This window comes from Dipodomys merriami, unplaced genomic scaffold (assembly GCF_024711535.1).
Source record: "Dipodomys merriami isolate MVZ:Mamm:240054 unplaced genomic scaffold, mDipMer1.0.p SCAF_42, whole genome shotgun sequence".
Taxonomy (NCBI): Eukaryota; Metazoa; Chordata; class Mammalia; order Rodentia; family Heteromyidae; genus Dipodomys; species Dipodomys merriami.
In genome coordinates, this window is record NW_027205826.1 from 11,782,381 (window position 1) to 11,805,214 (window position 22,834).

Consider the following 22,834-nt stretch of genomic DNA (forward strand, 5'->3'; position numbering starts at 1 on the left):
AAGGCAAGCGCTCTACCACTGAGCCACCTTCCCAGCCCCAACTCTGGGAAATCTTTATACCTCTTTTCAGTTGTGTTATGAACCTAAAACTTCTCTTAGAAAAAAAACAAACAAAAACAAATGAACGGCTAAGGCCATAGAAACACACTCTTACCATTCAGACCTGATAATTCCCTAGGAAAATTTGCCTGGAGCTTGATCAGAGACTTTTGAGTTCCACAAACAAGAGTTCCTGGGAAAGAGTTCTCTGGGACACAATGAGGTGGTTAGTTGCTTTTGATATTTCTGTGCCCAGGGTATTCTTCAAGTGGTCCTTTCAAAATAACTTCGTGTTTCATTAAGACTCTGAAGATTATAATAATAATCATTAAAAAATAATAATCACCATACTAGAAAGGCTTAATTTACATATGACCAGTAATATCCTATACTTAGCTCTCTGAAGGACATCATGATTGTAGAGATGTTATAAATATGAAACCATGTGCACCTCAGAATTGATGACATTATTGAACAATATAAGGTGATATTTCTCAAATGTTGAAGCATATTTTCTTTTTTTAATTTTAATTTTTATTTTTTGTGAACATACTATACAGAGGGGTTACAATTACATGGGCAAGATAATGAGTACATTTCTTATCAAGCATTGCAGCCTCCTCCTTTGTTTACCCTTCACATCCCTTCCCAGCCTCCCCCCAAAGCATATTTTCTAAGAGTAGGAATGAAATTCATTTATTCTTCGACATAGCTCTGGGACACAGGGACTACTTCAAATAAAAGCGATGCCCAAGTAGTTTCCTTAATATGATGCTCTATGATTGGTGAGTAGCTAGATTTCACTTCAGGATGTTAAAGACATAGAAACATTTTTTTTTTTGTCAGTCATAGGGCTTGAACTCATGGGGCCTGGGTGCTGTCCCTGAGCTCTTTTTGTTCAAAGTGAGCGCTCTACCACTTTGAGCCACAGAACCATCTCTGGTTTTCTGGTGGTTAATTGGAGATTAAGAGTCTCAGGGACTTTCCTGCCTGGGTTGGCTTTGAACTTTGACCCTCAGATCTCAGCCTCTTGAGTAGCTAGGATTAAAGGCATAAGCTGATGGTGCCCAGTGACACACACACACACACACACACACACACACACACACACACACACATTCACAGGTTTTAAAATCCCATCTTATTGTTTCCTTTAAATGCTATTCTACCAAGAAATTGGGATGGGGATGATTTGGCAAGTGTTTCCTCTTTACAAAGTTGTTTCATTGTCCCTCTAGGGAGAAGTGGTTGTGTCTGTCCACTATACTCTCAGCACCTAGGGAAATATATAGTCTATTGGGCTCTACTTGTCTCCTGCAAGATGACACTGATAGTATCCTCTGTCAGATGTTTCAGGAATGCACTCAGTGGCAAGTAGCAGAAATTCCCAATAAAATGCAGTTTCACCAGACAGGACCTTTTTTCTTCATATTTCTTTCCTGGCAAGTCTATAGAGGAAGGCTGTCCATATCCGGTACTGTGAGGTCCAGTACAGAGCTCTTTCTTTTTATTTTGCCATTTTAACTTACTGGTGTGTTGCCTCCAGGTTGTGAAAGGGCTTCTACATCTCCATCCATTTTGCCCATGTCCCAAGAAGGGATAGAGCTAAAGAGGTTTGTCTTCTATTTAGCAAAGGAATTTCTTCCATAGCCAACCACTGATCAAGAGTCATGAGATGATCATGTTTTAGGCCTGTTGAGATACAACCCTTAAGACTGGGAAAGGTAGCAGGGCACCGGTGGCTCATGCCTCTAATCCTAGCTACTCAGGAGGCTGAGATCTGAGGATCACAGTTTGAAGCCAACCTGGGCAGGAAAGGCCATGAGATTTTTATCTCCAATAAACTACTCAGAAAAAGCTGTAAGTGGTGTTGTGGCTCAAGTGATAGAGTGCTAGCCTTGAGCATAAGAAGTTCAGAGACAGCACCCAGGCCTTGAGTTCAAGCCTCAGGACTGGAAACAAAATATTGGGGAAGGACTCTCCCCTGCCTGAGATGAAGGAATCCCTGATACCATCTGAGCATGAACCAAAGTAGGACCTATGCGGGCTGGTAGGAAAGGAACTGCCTGCATCTCCTTACATTGGCTGTGTGTCTCGAACCATTCCTAATCCATCCTACTCTTGTCTGCTTACAGAGACTCAGAAAAGGAGGAGAGACCTGTATTTCCATCCAGTTGGGTAGCCCAGTAGAACGTAAGTACCCCGAGAAGAGGGACCTCTTTTGCTGGGCTCCTCATGTTGTCTCCAAAGTTTATTAAATGCCTGAGGCCTATAGTAAATATGGGAGTAAATGGCCCAGGACCCACAGCCTTGGCTACCCTCTCAGGCACCATGGCTTGTGCAGGAAAAATGTATGTGTGCGAAAGGAGTGTGTGCGTGCATGTAGCTTGCAGCTCCTCCCTGCCTCAGATTGAATTACTTATAACCAGGCCCACGCCAACCTGGCAGAGTCTGTGTTTCAGCACAACAGTTCTCACAATTTCCCAAATTCTTTTGATTTGGCAAAATCCAAAAATAAAACAAAGCCTCACCATCTTTCTCTCAGCATGTCTTTGGAGCCCGGTGCCCTGCTTGAGCAATGGGTTCCGGATGTTTGGGATGGATCCCCAGAGCCTGCCAATTCATCTTCCTCTCTCCACATGCGCCTACCCCAACTCCTCCACCCCAACCCTCACCCCCCCTCACCCCGCCCTTGGCCTCCTCTGGAGCTGTGTGCAAGGCTAGGAAGACTCAGAGTTCCTGAGCACTCTCCATCCCTGCTCCACCCAGACTCTCTCTCAATCTACATCCTGGACATCTTCCCTGAGGACATCGATTGATACCATTCTTTTGAGGGAATTGAGAATACTTCTGCCACTGTCTTTACAAACCCCACTGCCCCTCAGATGGATGCTACTGACCTTCCCCAGATGATCAGAAAAGCAGTGTGTGTTGGAAACAAGTTTGTTTGGTTCTTAGACATGAGGATATGCCAGTTGCCTTTTAGTAGTAGTATTGCACTTGCTTTCAGGATTTCACTTAAGTGAAACTTTGAGCTCCTTACCTATCAAATTAGCAGGTCAGCCTAGATTGTCCTTGAGGACAAACTAGTTAGTTGTGTTAGTTCATTTACTTATTAAATTTTTTTTTCCTCGTCCTGGGGCTTGAACTCAGGGCCTGGGCACTGTCCTTGAGCTTTTTTTGCTCAAGGCTAGCATTCTACCTCTTGAGTCGCAGCGCCACTTCTGGCTTTTTCTGTGTTTGTGGTGCTGAGGAATGGAACCCAGGGCTTCATGCATGCTAGGCAAGCACTCTACCACGAAGCCACCTTCCCAGCCCCTTAAAATTTTTTTTTGAAAAGGTGAACAGAGTAAATTTGTTTTAAAGTGAAAGAGAAACCATGAAAGAAAGCGAGACTCTCCTTCCAGAGAGGGGTCTCAAGGAGGAAATGGGCTGCCAGGGACAAAGGGAAAGACCCAAGATCACACAGTAATCAGTGGTAATCAGAGGAAAGTTTGAAGTGACTTAAATTCACATGAGCTTTCTGATATGGCATCCCAGTTCCCCCCCCCCGCCATATTTATTGTTATTGTAAACATGATGTACAGAGGGTTTACAGTTCCACGAGTCAGATAAAGAGTACACTTCTCTTTGAACCATAGCACCTTTTCCCTCTCTCTCTTCCTGTTTTCCCCTTTCATCCCCACCCACAAGTTATATAGTTCATTCTCTACATAGTGTCTACTGAGTACCACTGCTGCATTTGTTCACCTTTGTCCCTCTGCATCTGTACCTCCCCCTTCTCCTCCCAAAGACAGACAACCAAACATGACAAAAGGAAATGAAAACAAAAACAGCCATGTCACTTCCTGACGTTCATCACGATAAATATGATTTTTATATGGTCAGAAGCACATAGCTATGGGCAACCCCACCTTTCACGATACATTCTTCACACATCTCCAGTGGAGCTAGGCACGGAAGCTGGCCCCTCTCTCCAGGAAGTTTCCACACATGTCCCAGCCCCTAACATGTTGCAGAGCAGGCATTTTTCTCCAGACTCTGCCATAGTGACAGAGGCCATGTGCGTGGACCCCTGTGGCAAAGCGCATCTGCGACATGGAGCCTGGTGCAGTCAGTGGCCTGGAACTCCCTGAGAAACCCAACCCAACACAGCCACGCCTCCTCTGTGTCTGCCTTGATTAAAGCATCTCTTTCTCAATGCCTGCTTTCCACCTCACCCCCTTCCAAATGTATGAAAAAAATACCAACTGCAGTATTCTGCCAAGTAGGAGAAAGCAAAAGGCTGGGAGCTGAGAACAAGTTCAAGGCCGCTTACTAGATGTGGAGGTCTCTCATATCCCTTAATTTTTCAAGATGTTTAAATCCTTCAGTTTTTTTGTAAAATGAGTGAGTAAGGGACTAGAGAGCCTCTCTGGGCCCTGTTTATCCCTGATCAGCTACACTAGGTCCTTGTGGCACAATTTAGTGTAGTTGACAAACCTGCAAGCACAGAATGAGCCTGTTTGATGCAGTATGTGTATGGAGCCCAGTGGCCTGGTTAGAGAACGTGAACACTGAGTTACATTAGAAATGTACAGCACATCTCGTTTCTTTATCTCTCTTAATCCTCACCATGACGTTATGTAGTAGAGCTCGATCCTGGCTCAAACTCCTTATTTGAGGTTCTGTCTATAATGCTGACTCGTATGTATGGCATCTATATTTACTGAGCAGTGATGCTTTCTACTGCAAACAATTTAAAACTCTATTTAATTGGGTTCTCAGAACGATCCAGATTCATGTTATGAATGTGGGAACGAAGACAAGGGGAGTGAAGTAACTAGCCCAAGGTCTTACAATTAAGGACAGGCAGCGCCTGAATCCTCAGGGGTCTTCGGGCTTGCAATACCCATGCAGGCTTCACCCCAGTGGGCCCTGTTGATTCTTTTTCTGCTTTACGGAAAGCTAAGGGACCTCAGTAGGGTACCTGCTATTATCTGGCCTGGAGATTTAAAAAGCATAGTGTGAAGATGAATTGTAACAGAATCTGCTGATGCGTTTATTAAAATTAAGATTCCTAAGGTCTTCTTCAGAGCCCCTGAAGCTGCCTCTCTGGGCTAGGACCTGGGAAAGTAGAGATCAGACTTTCCAGTGAGTCTCCTGCTCACGCGAGATCAAGAGGCAGTCACTCAGGGAATAAATATGTCATCTGCTTAATGAATGGACTTTTTTTTTGGTTGGTTGTGGGGTTTGAACTCGGGGCCTGGGCTTCCTCCCTGAGCTCTTTTGCTCAAAGCTATTGTTCTACCACTTTGAACCACAGCACCACTTCCATTTTTTGTTTTTGCTTCTGTTTTGTTTTGTTTTGTTTTTGGTGGTGAATTGGAGATAAGAATCTCACAGACTTTCCTGCCTGGACTGGCTTTGAACCCCTATCCTTCGATTGCAGCCCCCTGAGTTGCTAGGATTACAGGCGTGACCCACCAGCACCTGGCTCAGACTACTCTTTAAGTATAGGAGATCTTGATTATGGGGGAAGTTTCCATTAGCAATGGACCCCAGAATTACTGTAACCTTTCTGAGGTACGTTTGAAGCATAGGTATTTTATAGGATTGTGGTTGTTGTTGTGTGTGAGAGAGCTTCATTTGTGCTTTAATATAAGGTAAACCTAATTTTTAAATTAGTGAAGACTAGATTATGCTGTAGTTACAAGCAATCAGCAAACACCAGTTGTTTTACAATAAAGTTTGTTCTTCTCTCATATAATTTATTACTTTATGGTGCCAATAGTTGGGGTGGTTCAGGAGTGATATAACTGGGCCATGCTGATGCAGGGTCTCTACTCAGTCAAGGTATTGATATGAAGGCTTAACCAGAGGCAAGGCTCCATTATCCACTTCCAACACTCACTAGTGAGTGTTGGCATGAGGCCTCAGGTCTACTGTGTAGAGAGCTCCACAGGCTGTTCAAGTGTCTTCATGTCATGGTACCAGCTACCTTCTAGGTGAAAGATCTAAAGGAGAGCAAGCAAGCAGATGCTCTGAGGCCTTTTATGACCTAGTATTCACAATTGACCAGCATCACTTTATTGTCTCTGTTAAAATCAAGTCACCAAGACTAGCCCATACTCAAGGGGAGAAAAATTACTTTCCAACACTTGAAGGAAGGAGTACAAAGAATCTGTGGGTATTTTAAAACCAGCACAATCTACTGTCTGCCTATGGAGTATTTATATTCCTCCCACATGCAAAATATACTCACCTTTTCTCAAGAGTGCCCGGATCTCTTGCCACCGTAACATCAACTTGAACTCCAGAACTTCTTCATCTGAACAGAAGCTGATGAGGCTCCTCAGATGTAATTTCTAAACTCACTCTTTACTTCCCAAATGTAAAAATTTCATATCTCCTATTCTTATTATAAAGGTTATTTACAGAGGGTTTATAGTTACATAGGTCAGGTAAAGAGTACATTTCTTAGCTGGACATTGGTGGCTCATACGTACAATCCTAGCTACTCAGGAGGCTGAGATCTGAGGATCCAAGTTTGAAGCCAGCTTAGGTAGCAAAGTCCATGAGCCTTTCATCTGCAATAAACTATTCAGAAAAAACCAGAAGTGGCACTGTGGCTCAAGTGGTAGAGCACTAGCCTTGAGCACAAAGAAGCTCAGTGACAGTTCCCAGGCTCTGAGTTCAAGCCCCAGAACTGACAAAAAAAAGAGTACATTTCTTTTTGGACAATGTCATCCCTTTCTTCTCTCCCTCCCACCCCCATCTACAAGTTGTTTAGTTCATTTTCAACATAGTGTCTACTGAATACCACCTCTCAAAGACAGATAAATGAACAAGCAAGACAAAAAGAGAAGAAAACAATAACAAAGGAAAGATTCCTCTTGTTTCCATTTCGATAAATGTGAAGATCTTTGAACACACACTTGGCATGCAGCACTGGGATAGACACCTGTAAACACTTCCATTGAAAAATGTGGGCAATGGCAAGTAGAAAGGATTTGCTGGTTCAAAGCAACTCAAAACTCAGCTGGAAAAATGCTGGGAAGTTTAATTAATTCATTGTATTTTTATTTTTAATTTTTGGTGCTGGTTACTGGGGTTTGAATTTAGAGCCTTGTGTTCTATTTGGCTTTTTGATTTGTTTTTGTTCAATGCTGGTACTTCTACCATTTGAACTATTCCTCTACTTCTGGCTTTTTGTGGGTTAATGGGAGAGAAGAGTCTCTCAGATTTGTCTGCCTGGGCTGGCTTTGGACCTCAATTCTCAGATCACAGCCTCTTAAGAGGCCTAGCCATAGTCCTTTCAATGATCCATCTTCTCTAAGATTCAGTATAAACAGTAAGAAGCACCCAGCTGGTATTTTTAAAATATATATTTTAGAAATCTCCTTAGCTACATCCAGTCCTTTATAGATATATTGTCTCTCCACATAATTACAAGTGATGATGTTGTTCATCTGCCCACCACAGAGTAACAGAAAGGATGGTATTCTTTTCCATTCCAAGGAAGTTGCCTTCACTCTCCTTGATTTTCAGCCACCCAAAGGTCCTCATGTCCCCATAGGTCTGTCTAAGCTCTTCAAGATTCCAGAGAAATTTTTCTATCTTCTACCTCCTGCTTGGTTCTAAAGTCAATCTTGCATTTTAAATGAAAGCACCTCACCTCTGGTACCCACATTTTTACCTGTTGCTGCATAACTAATAACCACAAAACCCGACAGCTAAAGTAGTATTTTAACCTCATCAGTTATTGAGAGCCAGGAATCTTGAAATGTCTGGGTTGGATAGTTCTGGCTAAGGTTGCCTCCTGAGGTTGTGAAGATGTTGGCTGAGGCAGGAAGAACCATCTCCAAGATGGGTTCGCATGGTGATTGGCTGGAGGCCTCAAGTTCCTCAAGGACTATTGGCAGGAGCCCATACTTCCTCCCAAAGGAGCTTCTCTATAGGGACTTCACATGTGTCCCTATCATACAGTGGCTGACTTTCCCAGAGTGGGTGATTCAGAGACAGAGGAAACTCAGTGCCTTTTCTTAGAAATGACCGACCATAATGACTACAGCACTCTGTTGGCCACACCGATGAACCCTAAGACAATGTGGGTGGGAACTATTCAAAGGTGTGTGTGCCAAGAGGAAGGGATCCTTGGGACAGACTGGAGATTGACTACCATATACCTGCATGGGTACATTTCTCAGGCTTTGCAAAATACAGCTTTGTGCAGTATTTTGACAAAAGGAGGACAAACAATTCTTGTTAAGCTCTGGGACAGAATCTCTGATTTCACATAAAATGTCAGCAGCATTAATTAGTTTTTATTTTTACTCAAGCTCTGTCATTTCCTAGGATGTCAGCATAAGCCTAAGAGGGAGGCTGGCCAGGAAACAAATCAAATAGGCGGGCACTGGGCTACAGCCTGAACCGCCCTTCCTCTGAACATACGGATTTGTTTAGGCACTCCTCTTCTGCTTAACTCCTTGTTCTTGTGGGGTGAGTTATTACTTGGGAATTCCCCATTGCTTCTCATGTGAATGAATAAATTGCTGGGAGAATTCTGTAGCATTGTGGATGTGGTATGTCTGAGTCCCATTGGTACACACACAACTTGGGTCCAGGATGACTGCTAAAAGGGCTCGAAAGTTAGGAGAGTGTAAGGTGACCTGGAGGAGAAGGAACATCAATTACCTTAGAAATGCTCTACAGAAAGCAATGGTCCCTTGGTTGACAGTGGCTTTGAAGGTACCCTTGCATAGAGAAGCCAGCATATCCATAGTTAGCCAGTAAGAATTCATTTTGGCATGCATTAATGACTGCACCTATCCCTTACCTTGTGACATACCTTTGGTGCTTTCATTTTTTTAGATCTTGGCAGTTTTATTCTCTACCATGTTGAAATCAGATTACACTCTCAGTTTGGCCGCAGAGTACCTCTTCACCAAGGGCCTGTTTTGAAAGGGGATAGTACCAGAGACAGTAATTCTAGAGGTTCTGAAGACATCTCAGTCAGAGATTGACATTTCTCTACATGAACAGGAACGAGCAAGTAGTATATTTATTATCCTAAGGAGGGACAGATGCATTGTGGCAGTGAGTATTGTCCTCCGGGGACACGGTGTGGAATTCTCTGTGGGCAGAGTGGCCCTGACATCACTGGAAAGTATTCTGTCTTGGTTGTGTGCATCAGGTGTGATGGAGAGCCTGCCAAAAGCTTTCTGAGCTGCCACCCACTTCTGTTGAGTCTTCTGGAAATCACTGGTGCAGTGCACAGAGGTCTGGACTCAACCATTATTAGATGTGTGTGTGTGTGTGTGTGTGTGTGTGTGTGTGTGTGTGTGTGTGTGTGTGTGTGTGTGTGTGTGTGTGTGCCATAACTGGGGCTTTAACACAGGGCCTGGCCTTTGTTTCTTAGCTTTTCTGCTCAAAGCTAGTATTCTACCACTTGAGCCACAGCTCCACTTCTGGCTTTTTGGTGGTTAACTGGAAATAAAAGTCTCATGGACTTTCCTGCCCTGACTACCTTTGAACTGCAGTTCTCAGATCTCAACCCCTGGAATAGCTAGAATTATAGGTGTGAACCATCCGTGTCTGGCTATTCACGACACTTTCAATGGGCAGGCAGAGGAAGGGAGTAAATTGGTGCCTGTGACTTGGAAGCCCTCAGGTCAAACAAGGCAATGGGGCTACATTGACTTGTATGGCCTCCTCTTTTGGTTCCATATATTGACATCCGCTGACAGCTGGGAAAGGAAACTGCCTATATTTTCAGATTTTTATCTCCCCACTTTAGCTACCCAGGCAGAAAAGAACCCTTTATCTCTCTCAATCTCTTATTTTCCACCCAGGACAGAACTCTAATTGGCATTCTTGGCCTCATGCCCACTCCTGGACTAATCAGTATTTCTAAAGGGATAGCTGATTGGCAGACCTGGCGTAGGCCACTGCTTCCTCCAGTGAGGGACAGTGGGTTAGGAGTGGTGTACAAGAAACAATTCCACAAAGCAAATAGGATTCCTGTGGTAACCACAGCATGTTCTAAATGCTCATAGAAAAGTCTGGTTCTATAGCCAATGCCCATGTAACAAAAGGTAGAATGTTCTTAGCAAAGACATTTTTATAAAGCTATAGTCAGTGCTGATCTCGATGAGGAGAAAAGTATGTGTGAGGAGAGACGAGTGATTGATTAAAGCCATGGTGAGCACATAGGGTTCTCTAGTGTGAGTCCTGACTTTATCGGGATCCTGAGGGTGGGCACTAAAGAGTAGAGTGGGCCTTTAGGAAGAGCAACAATAAAACTTAAAACATATTTAAAGAGATAAGCTTTTCAAGGACAATAGAATGTCTTTGAGGCCTTTGTCTTTGTGAATGAAAAACAGTGCATTACCCATTACTTGGGCAAAAGGAAATAATGTTAGCTAAAATACAGAAAGAAAGAAATACAAATGCAGTAATTTTTCCAAGTCAAGCCAGAAAAAGAAGAACAAGGAATATGTAGAAACCCAAAACCAACAGTAAGACAGCAGTGGTTCACTGAAAGCTTCCTTCTTTCCTCTTGCCACGAATTCCTATATTTTCCAACACCCTCCATTCGTATCTGTTCTGATTGGCTAGTGATGAGATTTACATCTGACCAATCAGATGCAAGAACTGGTCTGCCTAGGTTTGCTGAAAATGTGTCTTTGCTTCTAAAAAGAAATATATGGCCGGGTGCGGTGGCTCATGCCTATAATCCTAGCTACTCAGGAGGCTGAGATCTGGGGATCATGGTTCAAGGCCAGCCTGGGCAGGAAAGTCTGGGAGACTCTTATCTCCAAAAAATCACTCACAAAACTAGAAGTGGCACTGTGGCTCAAGTGGTAGAGTGCTATCCTTGAGCTGAAGAGCTGAGGGACAGCACCCAGGCCCAGAGTTCAAGCCCCATGACCGACACCCCCCCCCCAAAAAAAATATATATATAGAACAGGGTTGTTTGCACAACATAGTTGAATCTGCAGATACCATGAAAGAATTAAATAAGTTGGCAGAGCCAGAGAGTAGAAAGGTAGTGTTGAAGTGACCAATATGAGATCCTCTAGCTCCCACAAATTTTCATTTTGTGAATGAAACCATTTTTCTTATCATTTAAGCCAGTTGGACTTTGTGTGTGTGTGTGTGTTCCATGTAGTTCAAGTCATCCTGCTTGGCTTGGAGCTCAAGAAAGATAAAGGGGTCAGGTAGGAAAGGGACAAGAAATTGATTTAAATGGGTCCCAGTAACTGATCTGATGACTCACATCCCAAGGTGTGGAAAGAACTTTCCAGTGGAATTGGAAGCCACTGTCAGAAACTTAAATAATTGTGAAGGTGGTGCCAGAATCAGGAACCAGAAGAGATTATCTTGATTTTCATATAGGGTTGAGAGATTGTTTCTGGAAACTCTGGACAAGTAAGTTTAAGGTAGATCCTTGACAACAGGGAAGCAGGAGGGATTAAGAAGCAGATGGTGGCTGAGCATTTAGGAAGGAATGTGGTGGTCAGTTGAAAGCAAAATGACTTCACGGAGCACAACTGAGTCCAAACTAACCTCATTTCCTCTTCTGATAAGGTTACCATGTTTGTGAGTCAGGTGTACACCACAAACATTGTAGATCTCAATTTCAGCTTAGGGTTAACAGCTCCTCTCATGGTTTCTTTGTGGCTAAGATGGTGAAATGTGGGTTGGATATGAGTAGGGGTTTTGTGTATTTGCAGCTGGCTCCACAGCTGAGTCCAAAGAGTGTTGAGTATTGAATGGATGTCACAGCCCATGCGTTGAACTCCGGCAAGGTGGTGGGAAGGGAAGTCACACATTGGCCTGGGCCAAGTGTTTGGCTTGGAGTACAAGTCTGACACTCCAGTGAGACAGCCTGGGAACAGGCCGGGGAAGAATCAGCAGACCCTGAGCCTGTCACCCAGGGACATGGAGTGAAGTAGAAAGGATCCTGTGGACACAGATGGGGATGGTAATGAAAAGAAGCATCCAGGAGGGCCTAGAGAGGCAGATGCAGGCACCTAGGTAGTTTTAGGGGGTGGGGGGGGGAAGGAAGAGGAAGGCGGAAACAGATAGGGAGGCTAAGGGAGAGTGACAGGAAGTCCCATGAGTGGGGACACAGAAAGCTCAGCTCTCTGCTCCTTTTTCTTGTTTCTTGAAGGGGTTATGCCCAACTGCTCACAATGGTTGTTAACTTTCAGGGCAGTTTCTTTCAAAGTATAAAGGGTTCCATCCTTGATCCTGCCTGATTCATCACCAGATGAAAACTCGGAGGGTATTCTGATCCAAGGTGTAGATGCCACAGATCTGGGAGAATTGATACCATCGGTGACGGCATGAGGACCCAGAGTCATCCTGACAGGTTGGAATGCTGGGTCAAAACCAGTAAGATATGATTGAATCTACTGAAACGCAAATCTGGCACCTATGGGCAAAAACACAAATGGCAAAAACACAGCAGTGGTTGTCTTGGTAGGAAACAGAGTGAGACATACGGATTCAAAATGGCCACCAGTTCAGAACAGTCCAACTGTGCGATGTGATTGCTCACAATCCAACAGAAGTATTAACACGAATTCAGTACTCTAGGAAGAGGTGGTCTCATTATATTTTTTCTCAAGTGATATGCTGGGTAGCGTATTGAATTATAGGCAGCAGAATTTTTTAGAAGAGTGTTGACACATTGGAGTCTGTTTAGAAAATTCCAGAAATTATGTGCCAGAAGCCAGTGGTGACTCACACTTGTCATCCTAGTTATGCAGGAAGCTGAAATCGGAGGAGGACAGTTCAAAGCCAGACCAGGCAGCAAAGTCCGTGAGACTCTTATCTTCAATGAATCACCCAAAAGCCAAAGATGGAGGTGTGACTCAAGTGGGAGAGTGCTACCCTTGAATGAAAAAGCTAAGGGACAGCGCCAAGGTCCCCAGTTCAAGCCCCACTAGTGACAACACATACACATACACAATTAGAAATTATGTGATGTGAGGGAAAGCTGATGAATCTGAGAATGTTCTGCCTGGATGACCAAAGGCAAGAGAATTTGTGAATGAGATGTATGTCATCAAGAAAGAGACCTGTCCCACTTCTGAAGTAGAATTGCCACCACAGGATAGAAGATAGAAGAAAACCACTTGACATATCAAGGAAACACTGCCAATCATTGTTTCAATTCCAAATTCCCCAAACTCGAGTTTACATGTGAGATGACCCATGGTATCCATGTCTTAAGTCAGGAAACGATAATGGTTGAGAATCTATTACATCATCTCCCGTACCTGGACCATCACCAGCTAATATTTGTTGAATGAACATGATGTCAGGGAGGCTGAACATCCTTCTTGGGATAACAGGTGGGTGCTTGGAGCTTCTTCCTTCCTGACTCTGTCAGGTGCTCTGTTATCTGAACATCTCTTGGAAGCTGTAGGCTGCCTTAGAAGTCTGGGTTTCTCCATCATCAGGCACCACGTGAACATTTCCAGGCACATACCAGGGGCTTTAGGGAGGACCAGAGGGACCTCCCCCCCCCACAAAGCATTTCCATCTCAAAGGCTCCACCCAGAATATTCCTAACCTAAGGAACTCGAATTGCTGCTTGGAAACACATACATAGCATGCAATCTGTCTGCACAGACCCGCCAGTGGCTGTGGTTGATACTATCTTCCCTTGGAATCTTCTCCTCATAGATTCCTATCTATCTGGGTGTGGGTGTGTAGATATAGTGCTCATATATCCAGACAGAGTGGGGGGGACGGAAGAGGGGGTTACACATACCAGTTCTCCCTAAACTGCCAGATGTGTGCTTCTCATGTCTACCCTTGCTATCTCTGAACAAAAGGTGAATCCTCTCTGCTCTGCTCAGGGAGCTATGCCTTTCTCGTACACACGCACAGTCTGTAGCCTTCAGGCCTATGATTATCTTCAGGGAATCCCAACGCAGGGTGTTTCTACAGTGACTTCCAGGACGGGCTGGGGAAAGATGGCCTTTCCTCTTCATGATGTACCCAGGAGGTCCTCACCAAAAGGTTTGATAGGAATTCATCAAGCTGAGTGTCATCAAATCTATAACATCAGGTTAGCTTTCTGTTAAAGTTCTACCTTCTCCTCCAAGACCGATGCAGAGGTCTCCGGTTAACTGAAGGTTCCATTTGGCTGCCCATCTTCCAGTGGGGTTGTTGCTAAGCATGTTCACAGCCTCCACTAGGTGGAGATGAAGAGCGCTTATGAAATGTACAAAGCCCCAAATCAAAAACACAGTCCAAAGAGTAAAATCCAATTCTAAATGGAACTCGAAAACTTGAGAAGTAATTTAAGGGAACCACATTAAATACTAGAATGTTTAATGGGGCCCATGTGTCCCGAGCAGAGAAAGAGAGGGCGAGAAATGGAACAGAGGAAATCAGGGAGACAATATGTCTGTGCGACTTGTTCTAATTAGGGGCACAGCGCTGCTGAGGATCATTCATTATAATTTGGTTAAATCTCCAGCCTGGGCCAGGCACCTCTATGGAGGGGTGCAAGGCAAAGGCTCCATCGCAAATGGGGTGAGCGCCTCTCCGTTGGAGGGCTCGGGGCTGTACCTCACCCTCCTGCCAGCTCTTCTTTATGACTGGGCTCCAGCTAGCAGATGTCTGCAGATTTCGTGGGGGAGAGGGGAGGGGAGCTGGGGGAGGGGGGAGGGAGGGAGGGGCCCCTGGCGCTCATTGTCTCCAACTTGTCTGTCGCTTAATTCAGTATCTCTGTCTGCCGCTGGAGCAGGATGGGAAGAGTTCAAAGCAAGAAATCAAAACAATCCATAGATCAGAGCTTGGGAACTATCTGAGGGACACCAGGAATCACCAGCACTCCTCGGGCTCTGCTTTGACAGGAGGGGATCGGAGTGTCACATCAGCAGCACGTGGGACATTTGGGGTGAGGGCTTTTTCTTTTTTAACAGGAGAAGGTATCAGGGGCTTGTCCCACGTGCTGCTGGTCTGGGTGGTATAGGGTCAGAAGCAGGTTTAGGTCTGGAAGGAATGTGCTGGGTGTACGATGAAGACTTGAGATGAGGTTGACACCCCCCAGTGCGTGTGCACAGTTTGGGTTTTGGATACTAAGGCTCATTCTGTCATGGTTGCATCCTCCAGGCCCCCTACCATACTCCCACCCCCCTCTTTTTGGTTCTAGTACTGGGGCTTGAACTCAGGACCTGGGTGTTATCCCTTAGCTTTTTTACTCAAGGCTGGTGCTCTTCCACTTGAACTACATCTCTACTTCTGGTTCTTTGGTAGTTAATTGGAGACAAGAGTCTCCACATAATTCTCAGATCTCAGTCTCCCAAGCAGCTAGGATTGCAAGCAAGAGCCAAGGGGCCACCCAGCCTCACCATACTCTTAAACTTGCCAGGATGCCCCCCTGTTCTGCTGGTCTGAGTTAGCAGGTCCTGTCTCTGCTAATCTGCAAGGCATCTTCAAGAGCAAGGTCTGGTCCCTCTGGAGCTAGGGGCAGCGTTTGGTAGGTTAATGGTACCTTCGTCAGATCCTCACAGCCTTGCCGTAGGCTGGACCTGGTAAACTGGTCCAGGACATGACCCCAGCTGCAGTTGTGAGGTCAAACCCAGATTAAATCTACAAACAAATATCACCTGGGTGATCAGCCCCATAGTAGTTACTGGCTGGGCCTGTTTCATTCCCAGGAGGAAGGGCTGCGTATCCTGACGTCATCTCCACACCCAGGTGATCGGCTGGCTATTGGATACTATTGGCTTGAATGAGGACCAAGGGAGACAATGGATGAGTCAGGGTGACCTGCCCCATGACTAGTGAAAAATTCCTCCTGGTAGAACAAATGCTTTGCTGTTCCCCCCCCCCTCCGCCCCCCATTGTGCTAGAAGCTCCTTCTCTATGTCACACATTTGTTCTCCTCTCTGATGACCCTGCCTCCTGGTTAACTGTGCAAGGGAGAGGCTGTGGAGCTCCTGTTCACATTCTCTCCACCCCCACCCCCCACCCCGCCCTCTGTACCCTTCATGGAGCCAGATTCAATAAATCCTGGCCTCTTCACATGCGAAAGGGAGCACATTTTACTGTCTTGGCTCTGATTTAGCTGAGTAATTGTAATTTAATTTATTGATCCTTTATTGAACATCTGGTAGTGTGCTATGTGCTAGGGATTTAACTATGATTCAAATGAGTGCCTGACCTTAGGCTCTTTGAGGGAGAGCAGACACTGGTCAGTTGCAATGTGGTCAGTCCAAGAATACTGAAGCAACATGGTGGGGTCCCAAACAAGGGTACCATGCAACTTGGGACAGCCTAGTGAGGAGCCCTGCAGGGGCACAGGTCTGTCTGTCTTTTCTGGTGCCCAAGCCTAGAGGGGCTACTTATTTGGGAATAAATATCATAGATATGGCAAGCAGAGCTTGGCTGAAAACTCAACTGCTGTGAGATAGGATGGGGGCTTGCCTGGCTTTTCTTATGAGTCTCTGACATTCTTCTGTGTGAGCCACATCCAGAAAGCCATCTGTCTCTTGAGAGGCAGTACGAGGACATAAACTACTGGGTGCCTGACTAGCTAGAAATTCTGATCCTTGGTGTCTTCAGGGAGGAACTGAACAAGATGGGTCTTTTCCTACTAGATCAGTTGAGAGAGTGCCAATGTGAAGCCCCAAGCTGTCTCATCTTCCACATCCCTGAGGTCTGCAGCCGATCCAGTCTTGGGCTCTGGAGGAATGCATGTGAACATGAGAACAGAAGAGAGAATAAGCAGCACCTGCTTCTGTGGATCTTCATGCCAACCTGCAGAGGGGCAGGGAACGGGGAAGCAGCGTGACGAAGATTCTGAGCTCCTGCTCAACCTCTGATCCTGATTTGAATCAGAGTATTCTGGGCCTCTGGATCTCAGTTTTCTGAAAAGTGAATGGATTTGAAGAGACCCAGTGGGGCTAATCAGAGAGGCTCACATGGAGGAGGACATTGCTGAGTTGTGTTTTGTTTGACCACCTTCTGATTGCAGGGAGCTGGTGCAGCAGATGGGGGGGTCTCTGAATCTAACCCCTCTCCCCCCCAGCAAGTTCATGTGTGTGTGTTGACCACACAGAGCCTGGATGATGGACACACTGGCTGCAACTCTCACTGTGTTTGATTTCATTCTCTCACTTTATGACATATGGGTTCATCCACATTTATTCAGCAACTACTATACAGTAAACACAATACTGGGAAAAAGGAAACAAAGAAAAGTGTACAAGCTCACTGACCAGGGAATGAGAAGCTATGTTAGATAAAAACACGTTCATACAATTGCTTTTTATTTGCCCTAAGAGGGTATCCCTTAAGGATAGGGCTTGCTAGGGATGAGAACAATGGCTTTTCAAGTACATCGAATCCTATTTGTGTTGCTGATTGTGTGTGTGTGTGTGTGTGTGTGTGTGTGTGTGTGTGTGTGTGTGTGTGTGTGTGTGTGTGTGTGTGTGTGTGCTAGTTCTGGTATTTGAACTCAGGACCTGGACACTGAGTGGTAGGGCTGGCACTTTACCACTTGAGCTTACTTCTGGCTCTTTGGTGGTTAATTAGAGATGAGTCTTAGGGACTTTCCTGGCTAAGGGAGCTTCAAATCATGATCCTCATATGTAAGTCTCCTGAGTAGCTAGGATTATAGGCTTGAGCTACCAGTGCCCAGCTCTTGTTGCTGGGAAATTTGACAGTATTTGGTTGTTGTCAAGAATTAGCTACTTTACATCAGGGCTAGCAAGAGTTTATATGAGCATTAGATGTCAGATACTTAGTATGTAGTAAGATACTTAGAATGTAGTAATTGTTAGCAAATGTTATAGACTGCCTTTATTGCAGCATCTCCCAAGGTTCTCTGCAATTCAATATTAGAGGAATTATTTCCTGATGATATTTTTAGAAGCAGAGGGTACCAGTATTCTTATAATTCTTGTAACACAAATGAATTATGGAGTTGTGTAGCATATACTTGTGCAGTAATTCACTCTATGATCATTATGCACCTGCCCAGTTCTAGGTTAAATGGTGGCGATAAAGACATGTGCAAAGCCCAGCACTGACAGCTCATACCTGTAATTTTAGCTATTCAGGAGGTGGAGATGTGAGGATCACACTTGAAAGCCAGCTCAGGCAGGAAAGTTTGTGAGACTTTTTAATCTGAAATTAACTTACAGAAAGCTGGAAGTAGAGCTGTGGGGCTCAGCAGGTAGAATACTGGCCTCGAGCAAAAAATACTCAGGGAGAGTGTCCAGGCACTAAGTTCAAGCCCTAGTCCTGGTACAGAGAGAGAAAGAAAGAGAGAAAGAGGGAAAGGGAAAGGGAGAGAAGGATGGGGGAGGGAAGAGGGAAGGAGAAGGGGAAGGAGGGAGAGAAAGGGGAAAGAGGGAAGGAGAACCAGAAGGGAAAGAAGCAATCAGGATGGGGGATGCCTTGCAGCATTGGCTGTGATGGGGTTCATGTAGTAACAGCAAGGGCACCAAGGAGAGGCTGGCATGCTGGAGTGACCCAAAGGGGTCTTCTCAGTGAGCTGTTCAGCTGCATCCTGAAGGCCAAGAAGGAGTTGGATTGTCCTGATTTATAAATAGACTTGACGTTCTTCCTTCTTGGTCTGTCTCCCAGCTGTGTCTCTCAGTATACAGCAGTATACAGCAATGTGAACATCTAGAAGAGTTTGCTTCTACTTTGAACTCTGTCAGTGACTTGCATTGTACCTTTGAGTAACTCTCTTCCCCTCTCTGGGCCTCAGCCTGTTGGCCTAAGCTGTCTGTCAGGAGCCTTTCAGATTGAATTCATTCATTCTAGATCCAAGAACTATTTGTTTTGTACCTACCATATGCCAGATAGGCTGAGGAGCCAAGAAAGCAGTAGTAAGCAGTCTACCCTTATGGGTGACTAGAATCTAATACCACAGGGAAATTTGGGGGAGTATAAAACCATGATTCAGGGTTATCCTACCCAAAATGTAGGGAAGCAGAGATATCTACGCACCAGCTCATGCCAGTCATTCATTGAGAACTGTTGAGCTGGGATATGGTTGTGCACGTAAGGCGGAGTGCTATTCTAAGGCTGAAGATGGTCAGTGGAGCCCTGACAGCTTCTGCTACAATTGCAAACTGTGATGCCTACCGTGGGGGAGAAAAATACAAAGATACAAAGGAAAAGCTTTGTAGACACAAACCCGAACAATAAGTGCTCTTGACTTGACTATCCTCGGTCGGTCCTTGGTGTATGTGGCCAAACTAGTGGATGCAGACATCTTGTCCTCCAGGGAACATTTAACGTTTTTTGGAGATGTTCTGACAATCAAGACTTTCTCTAAAAGTCCTGTGGTGTGTAGGTGTGTGCATGTGTGAGTGTGTGTACATGCACTATGGGTACACTCTAGTGAGTAGAGGCCAAAAACCTCATGAAACATCCTTATAGCACACAGAGCAAAGCCTTCCAATAAACAATTGTTCTGCCTTAAATGTCAGTAGTGGCCAAGATCTGAAACTTTGATCTGAGCATCAGGTATTCCATTTATAACTTTTTCTGGTTAACTAGGCAGATCTGGGAGATGATACAGGGGAAGAAAAGAAGAGAGAGAGGGAGGGAGGGAAGGGAGGGAAAGAGAAAGGAAGGAGGAGGAAAAGGAGGGGGGCAGAAGAGGAGGAAAAGGAGGGATAAGAAAAGGGAGAGGAGGAGAAGCAGAGCAAATGAAGTTATCTGTCTCTGGACAGAGAGAGAGAAAGGAGGGAGGGAGGAAGAGAGAGAGAGAGAGAAAGAGAGAGAGAGAGATCCAATTTCTGCTCTTACAGCCTGCAGTATCCTAGAAACTTACAGTGAGAATGGAGAAGGAATGTTTGTCTTTCCTTTGTTATCTAGGACATGTAATTCCTGAATATAATTATGATATACAAAGATTCTTGGGAAGGGGAAAGATGCATATATCAGCTTATGAAATGTGTCAAAATTCTATGAAACTGTCTTATTTTCCTTTTTCTGGAGCTTAAAGGAGATGGTGTGATTTTTGTTCTTTTCTTTTTGTGCCAGTAATGGGGTCTTGAACTCAGGACCTTGTGTTTTCAATTGACTTTTCCACTCAAGGCTGATGTTGTATTGTTTGATCCATAACCTCACTTCTGGCATTTTGCTGCTTCATTAGCCATAAGAATCTCTCAGATTTGTCTGCCCAGGCTGGCTTTGAATTGGTGCTTTTCATTTCTCAGCCTCCTAAGTAGCCAGGACTATAGGTGTGAGCCCCTGGCTGAAGTTGGGATTTTCTGACAGTTTTCTGGGTTGTTTTAGGATTAAGTGAGTTGCTATGGGTGTGGGTTGAAGACCCTCAGAAATTAACTATAAGGAGGGCCCCTAACAAATGCCCTCAGACCTCCCAGGTAGCAGAGTTTGGGGGGGCAGAAAACATAGATTTAAGGCTGTTTCCTGGGTCAAATCCCTGTCATCTCTTGCAGAATTACTTATCTTCTCTAAACTTAAGTTTGTCCTGATGTGTAAAATGGTAAGGATTCCAGGGCCTGGGTGCTATCCCTGAGATTTTTTTTGTTCAAGACTAGCACTCTACCACTTTGAGCCACAGCACCATTTCCAGTTTTCTGGTTGTTAACTGGAGATAAGAGCTTTATGGACTTTCTTGCCCAGGCAGGCTTTGAACCATGATCCTCAGATCTCAGCCTCCTGAGTAGCTAGAATTACAGGCATGAGCCACCAGCACCTGGCTACTATTGAGTCTTAAAAGAGAAAATCTGCATTATGTGTGTGAGATGGAGGGTACAGACATTCATGCCAATGGCTAGCATCCTGACAAGGTTGAGGCCTGGTGTTTATACATCACAAAAGAAGTTGTCAGCAGACCTATTCTTCTCATGGCTACAAGGCCCCAGGATTGTCAAGATACTCAACATGACAGATGAAAGTAATATCCTCCTAATTCTATCTTTTGCAAATATTTTTTTCAAACATCTGACCTTCAAGAGAACTTAGAAGCCTTAGAGATTAATTAAATACGGTGGAAATGAAGCTGACTGATAAAAGGCAACACGGCTTTCCCTAGTCTTCTGTCTGGATGCTCCATCCTAGACTCTTGTTGCCATGTTAAGAGGACATCTGGGCCTCTCAGAATTTTAAACCAAAGAATCTGAAGGTGGTAGTTTGAAGCATGGACCCCCTGGGAAGAGGGGAGGGAGAAGACAGTGCAGAGATTTATTTTTAAAACCATGAACAGATAAGAGGTGTTTGAAATTTCATTTGTTTCCTTGAAAATCAATGTAGAAGGAGGTAAATGGAGAGAGGAAAGGTAGGAAAATGCAGTCACAATGTCCAATGTACGTATGTGAAAATGAAACCAGGTAAATTGAAGGGTTAGGTGGGGTTGGGAGAAATGGAGGAGACTGTTGGAAGGGGTGACATGGATCACAAATGAACATGTTGAATTGAAACTTGTTTGTACAACGGGTTTAAAAAAAAGCAATACAGGCTTTTCATCTAACTCCATCATAAACCTCTTATAATCTGAAAATAATTCAAAAATGGCATCAACAAGTGAAATTGGCATTCTAAGAATGTGTTCTGTTTATCTCAGTGGCTTTAAAATCATCCCAAGCATAATGGCATGGATGGGCCTTGTGGCCACTTATACCCCAGTTTGAGAAACAGGTTCCCTGTGCTCATCCTTTTCCTATCTCCCTTCCCTGTTCATCTTTCTCCTTCTACCTAAGACACCCCTTTTTCCCCCTGCTATCTGTTCCTAGACTGCATTGCTTAACTGTGTTGAACATTGCTTAACTGTGTTGGAGGTGATCAGGGCTGAAGAGACAAGTCGCTGTTACAGGCTGAATGTGCCTCCCTCCAGCATGTGTTACAAACTTGATTCCCAATGCAGCAGAGCTGGGAGATGGAACCTAATGAGACAAGACATGAAGGTTCTGCCCTCATCAGTGGATTAATGCCATCATGGTAGGGGTAGGTTCCCGGTAAAACAAAGAAAGTTCTATACCCTCTACCCTTTCTTCTTCTTCTCTCTCTCTTTGATTTTACATTCTTGTCATCTGAGAGAGAGTGCTCCTCTTTTCTAGATGCTATCTATAGCCTTCAAGAGAGTGTCTGGAAAACAGTGACTGGGTATCTAGAAAACAGATACTAAGTGTGTCAGCACCTTGATCCAGGACTTCTCAGCTTCTAGAACTGTAAGAAATAATATTTTGTTCCTCATAAGTTAGCCATTTTCAGATATTTTTCTGTAGCAGCACAAATGTATTATGATAGCATTTTAATCTCATTTCTGTTATGAAGAACATACCATAGACTAGCTAAGTTAAAAAGAAAAGAATTTTAAAAAAAAAATTTGGTCTCATGGGTCTGGGAATGCAGGATCGAGGGCTCATGGTTGTTGATAGTTTTGTTGGCAGAGTTTTGTGACAGTGTAAGAGACAGAGAGTGCGTGTGCACATATGCCTTCTCTGGTCTCTTTCCCTTTTCTTATTAAAGTCCCCAGACTTTAATGATGGGGGCTGATGACTTTATGGAATGCTAATAATCCTCAAAGACCCCATCTCTAAACACCATAGTTGGATTAAGTCTCCCTCAATACCTTACCGTGAGGATTGAACTATAAGGTGAACTTCAGAAAGGATGAACCATATTGAAACCATAGCAGATGGGCACTGACCCTGCTCAGGACCTGGCTAATGACCCAGCTTCATTCCTTCAGATCCTCTGTGTACCAAGCATGATGCTGAGCCCTGGGACACCATGGTGAGCAAGTCAGATGTAGACATAGTCCTGCTCTGATCAAGCTGATGGTGGTGGGTGGGAT

General features: G+C 44.6%; 1 long non-coding RNA gene across 2 annotated transcripts in view; it reads left to right on the top strand.

Annotated features, from left to right (window-relative positions):
* The window catches only part of LOC138807460 (uncharacterized), a 38,024-nt gene extending 20,878 nt beyond the window's left edge, over positions 1-17,146 (top strand). For both annotated transcript variants that reach the window (XR_011366157.1, XR_011366156.1), the window contains 2 exons: positions 2,175-2,232; positions 16,650-17,146. This is a non-coding gene — a long non-coding RNA (uncharacterized lncRNA). The remainder of the gene's footprint in view (positions 1-2,174; positions 2,233-16,649) is intronic.
* Positions 17,147-22,834: the final 5,688 nt, after the last annotated feature.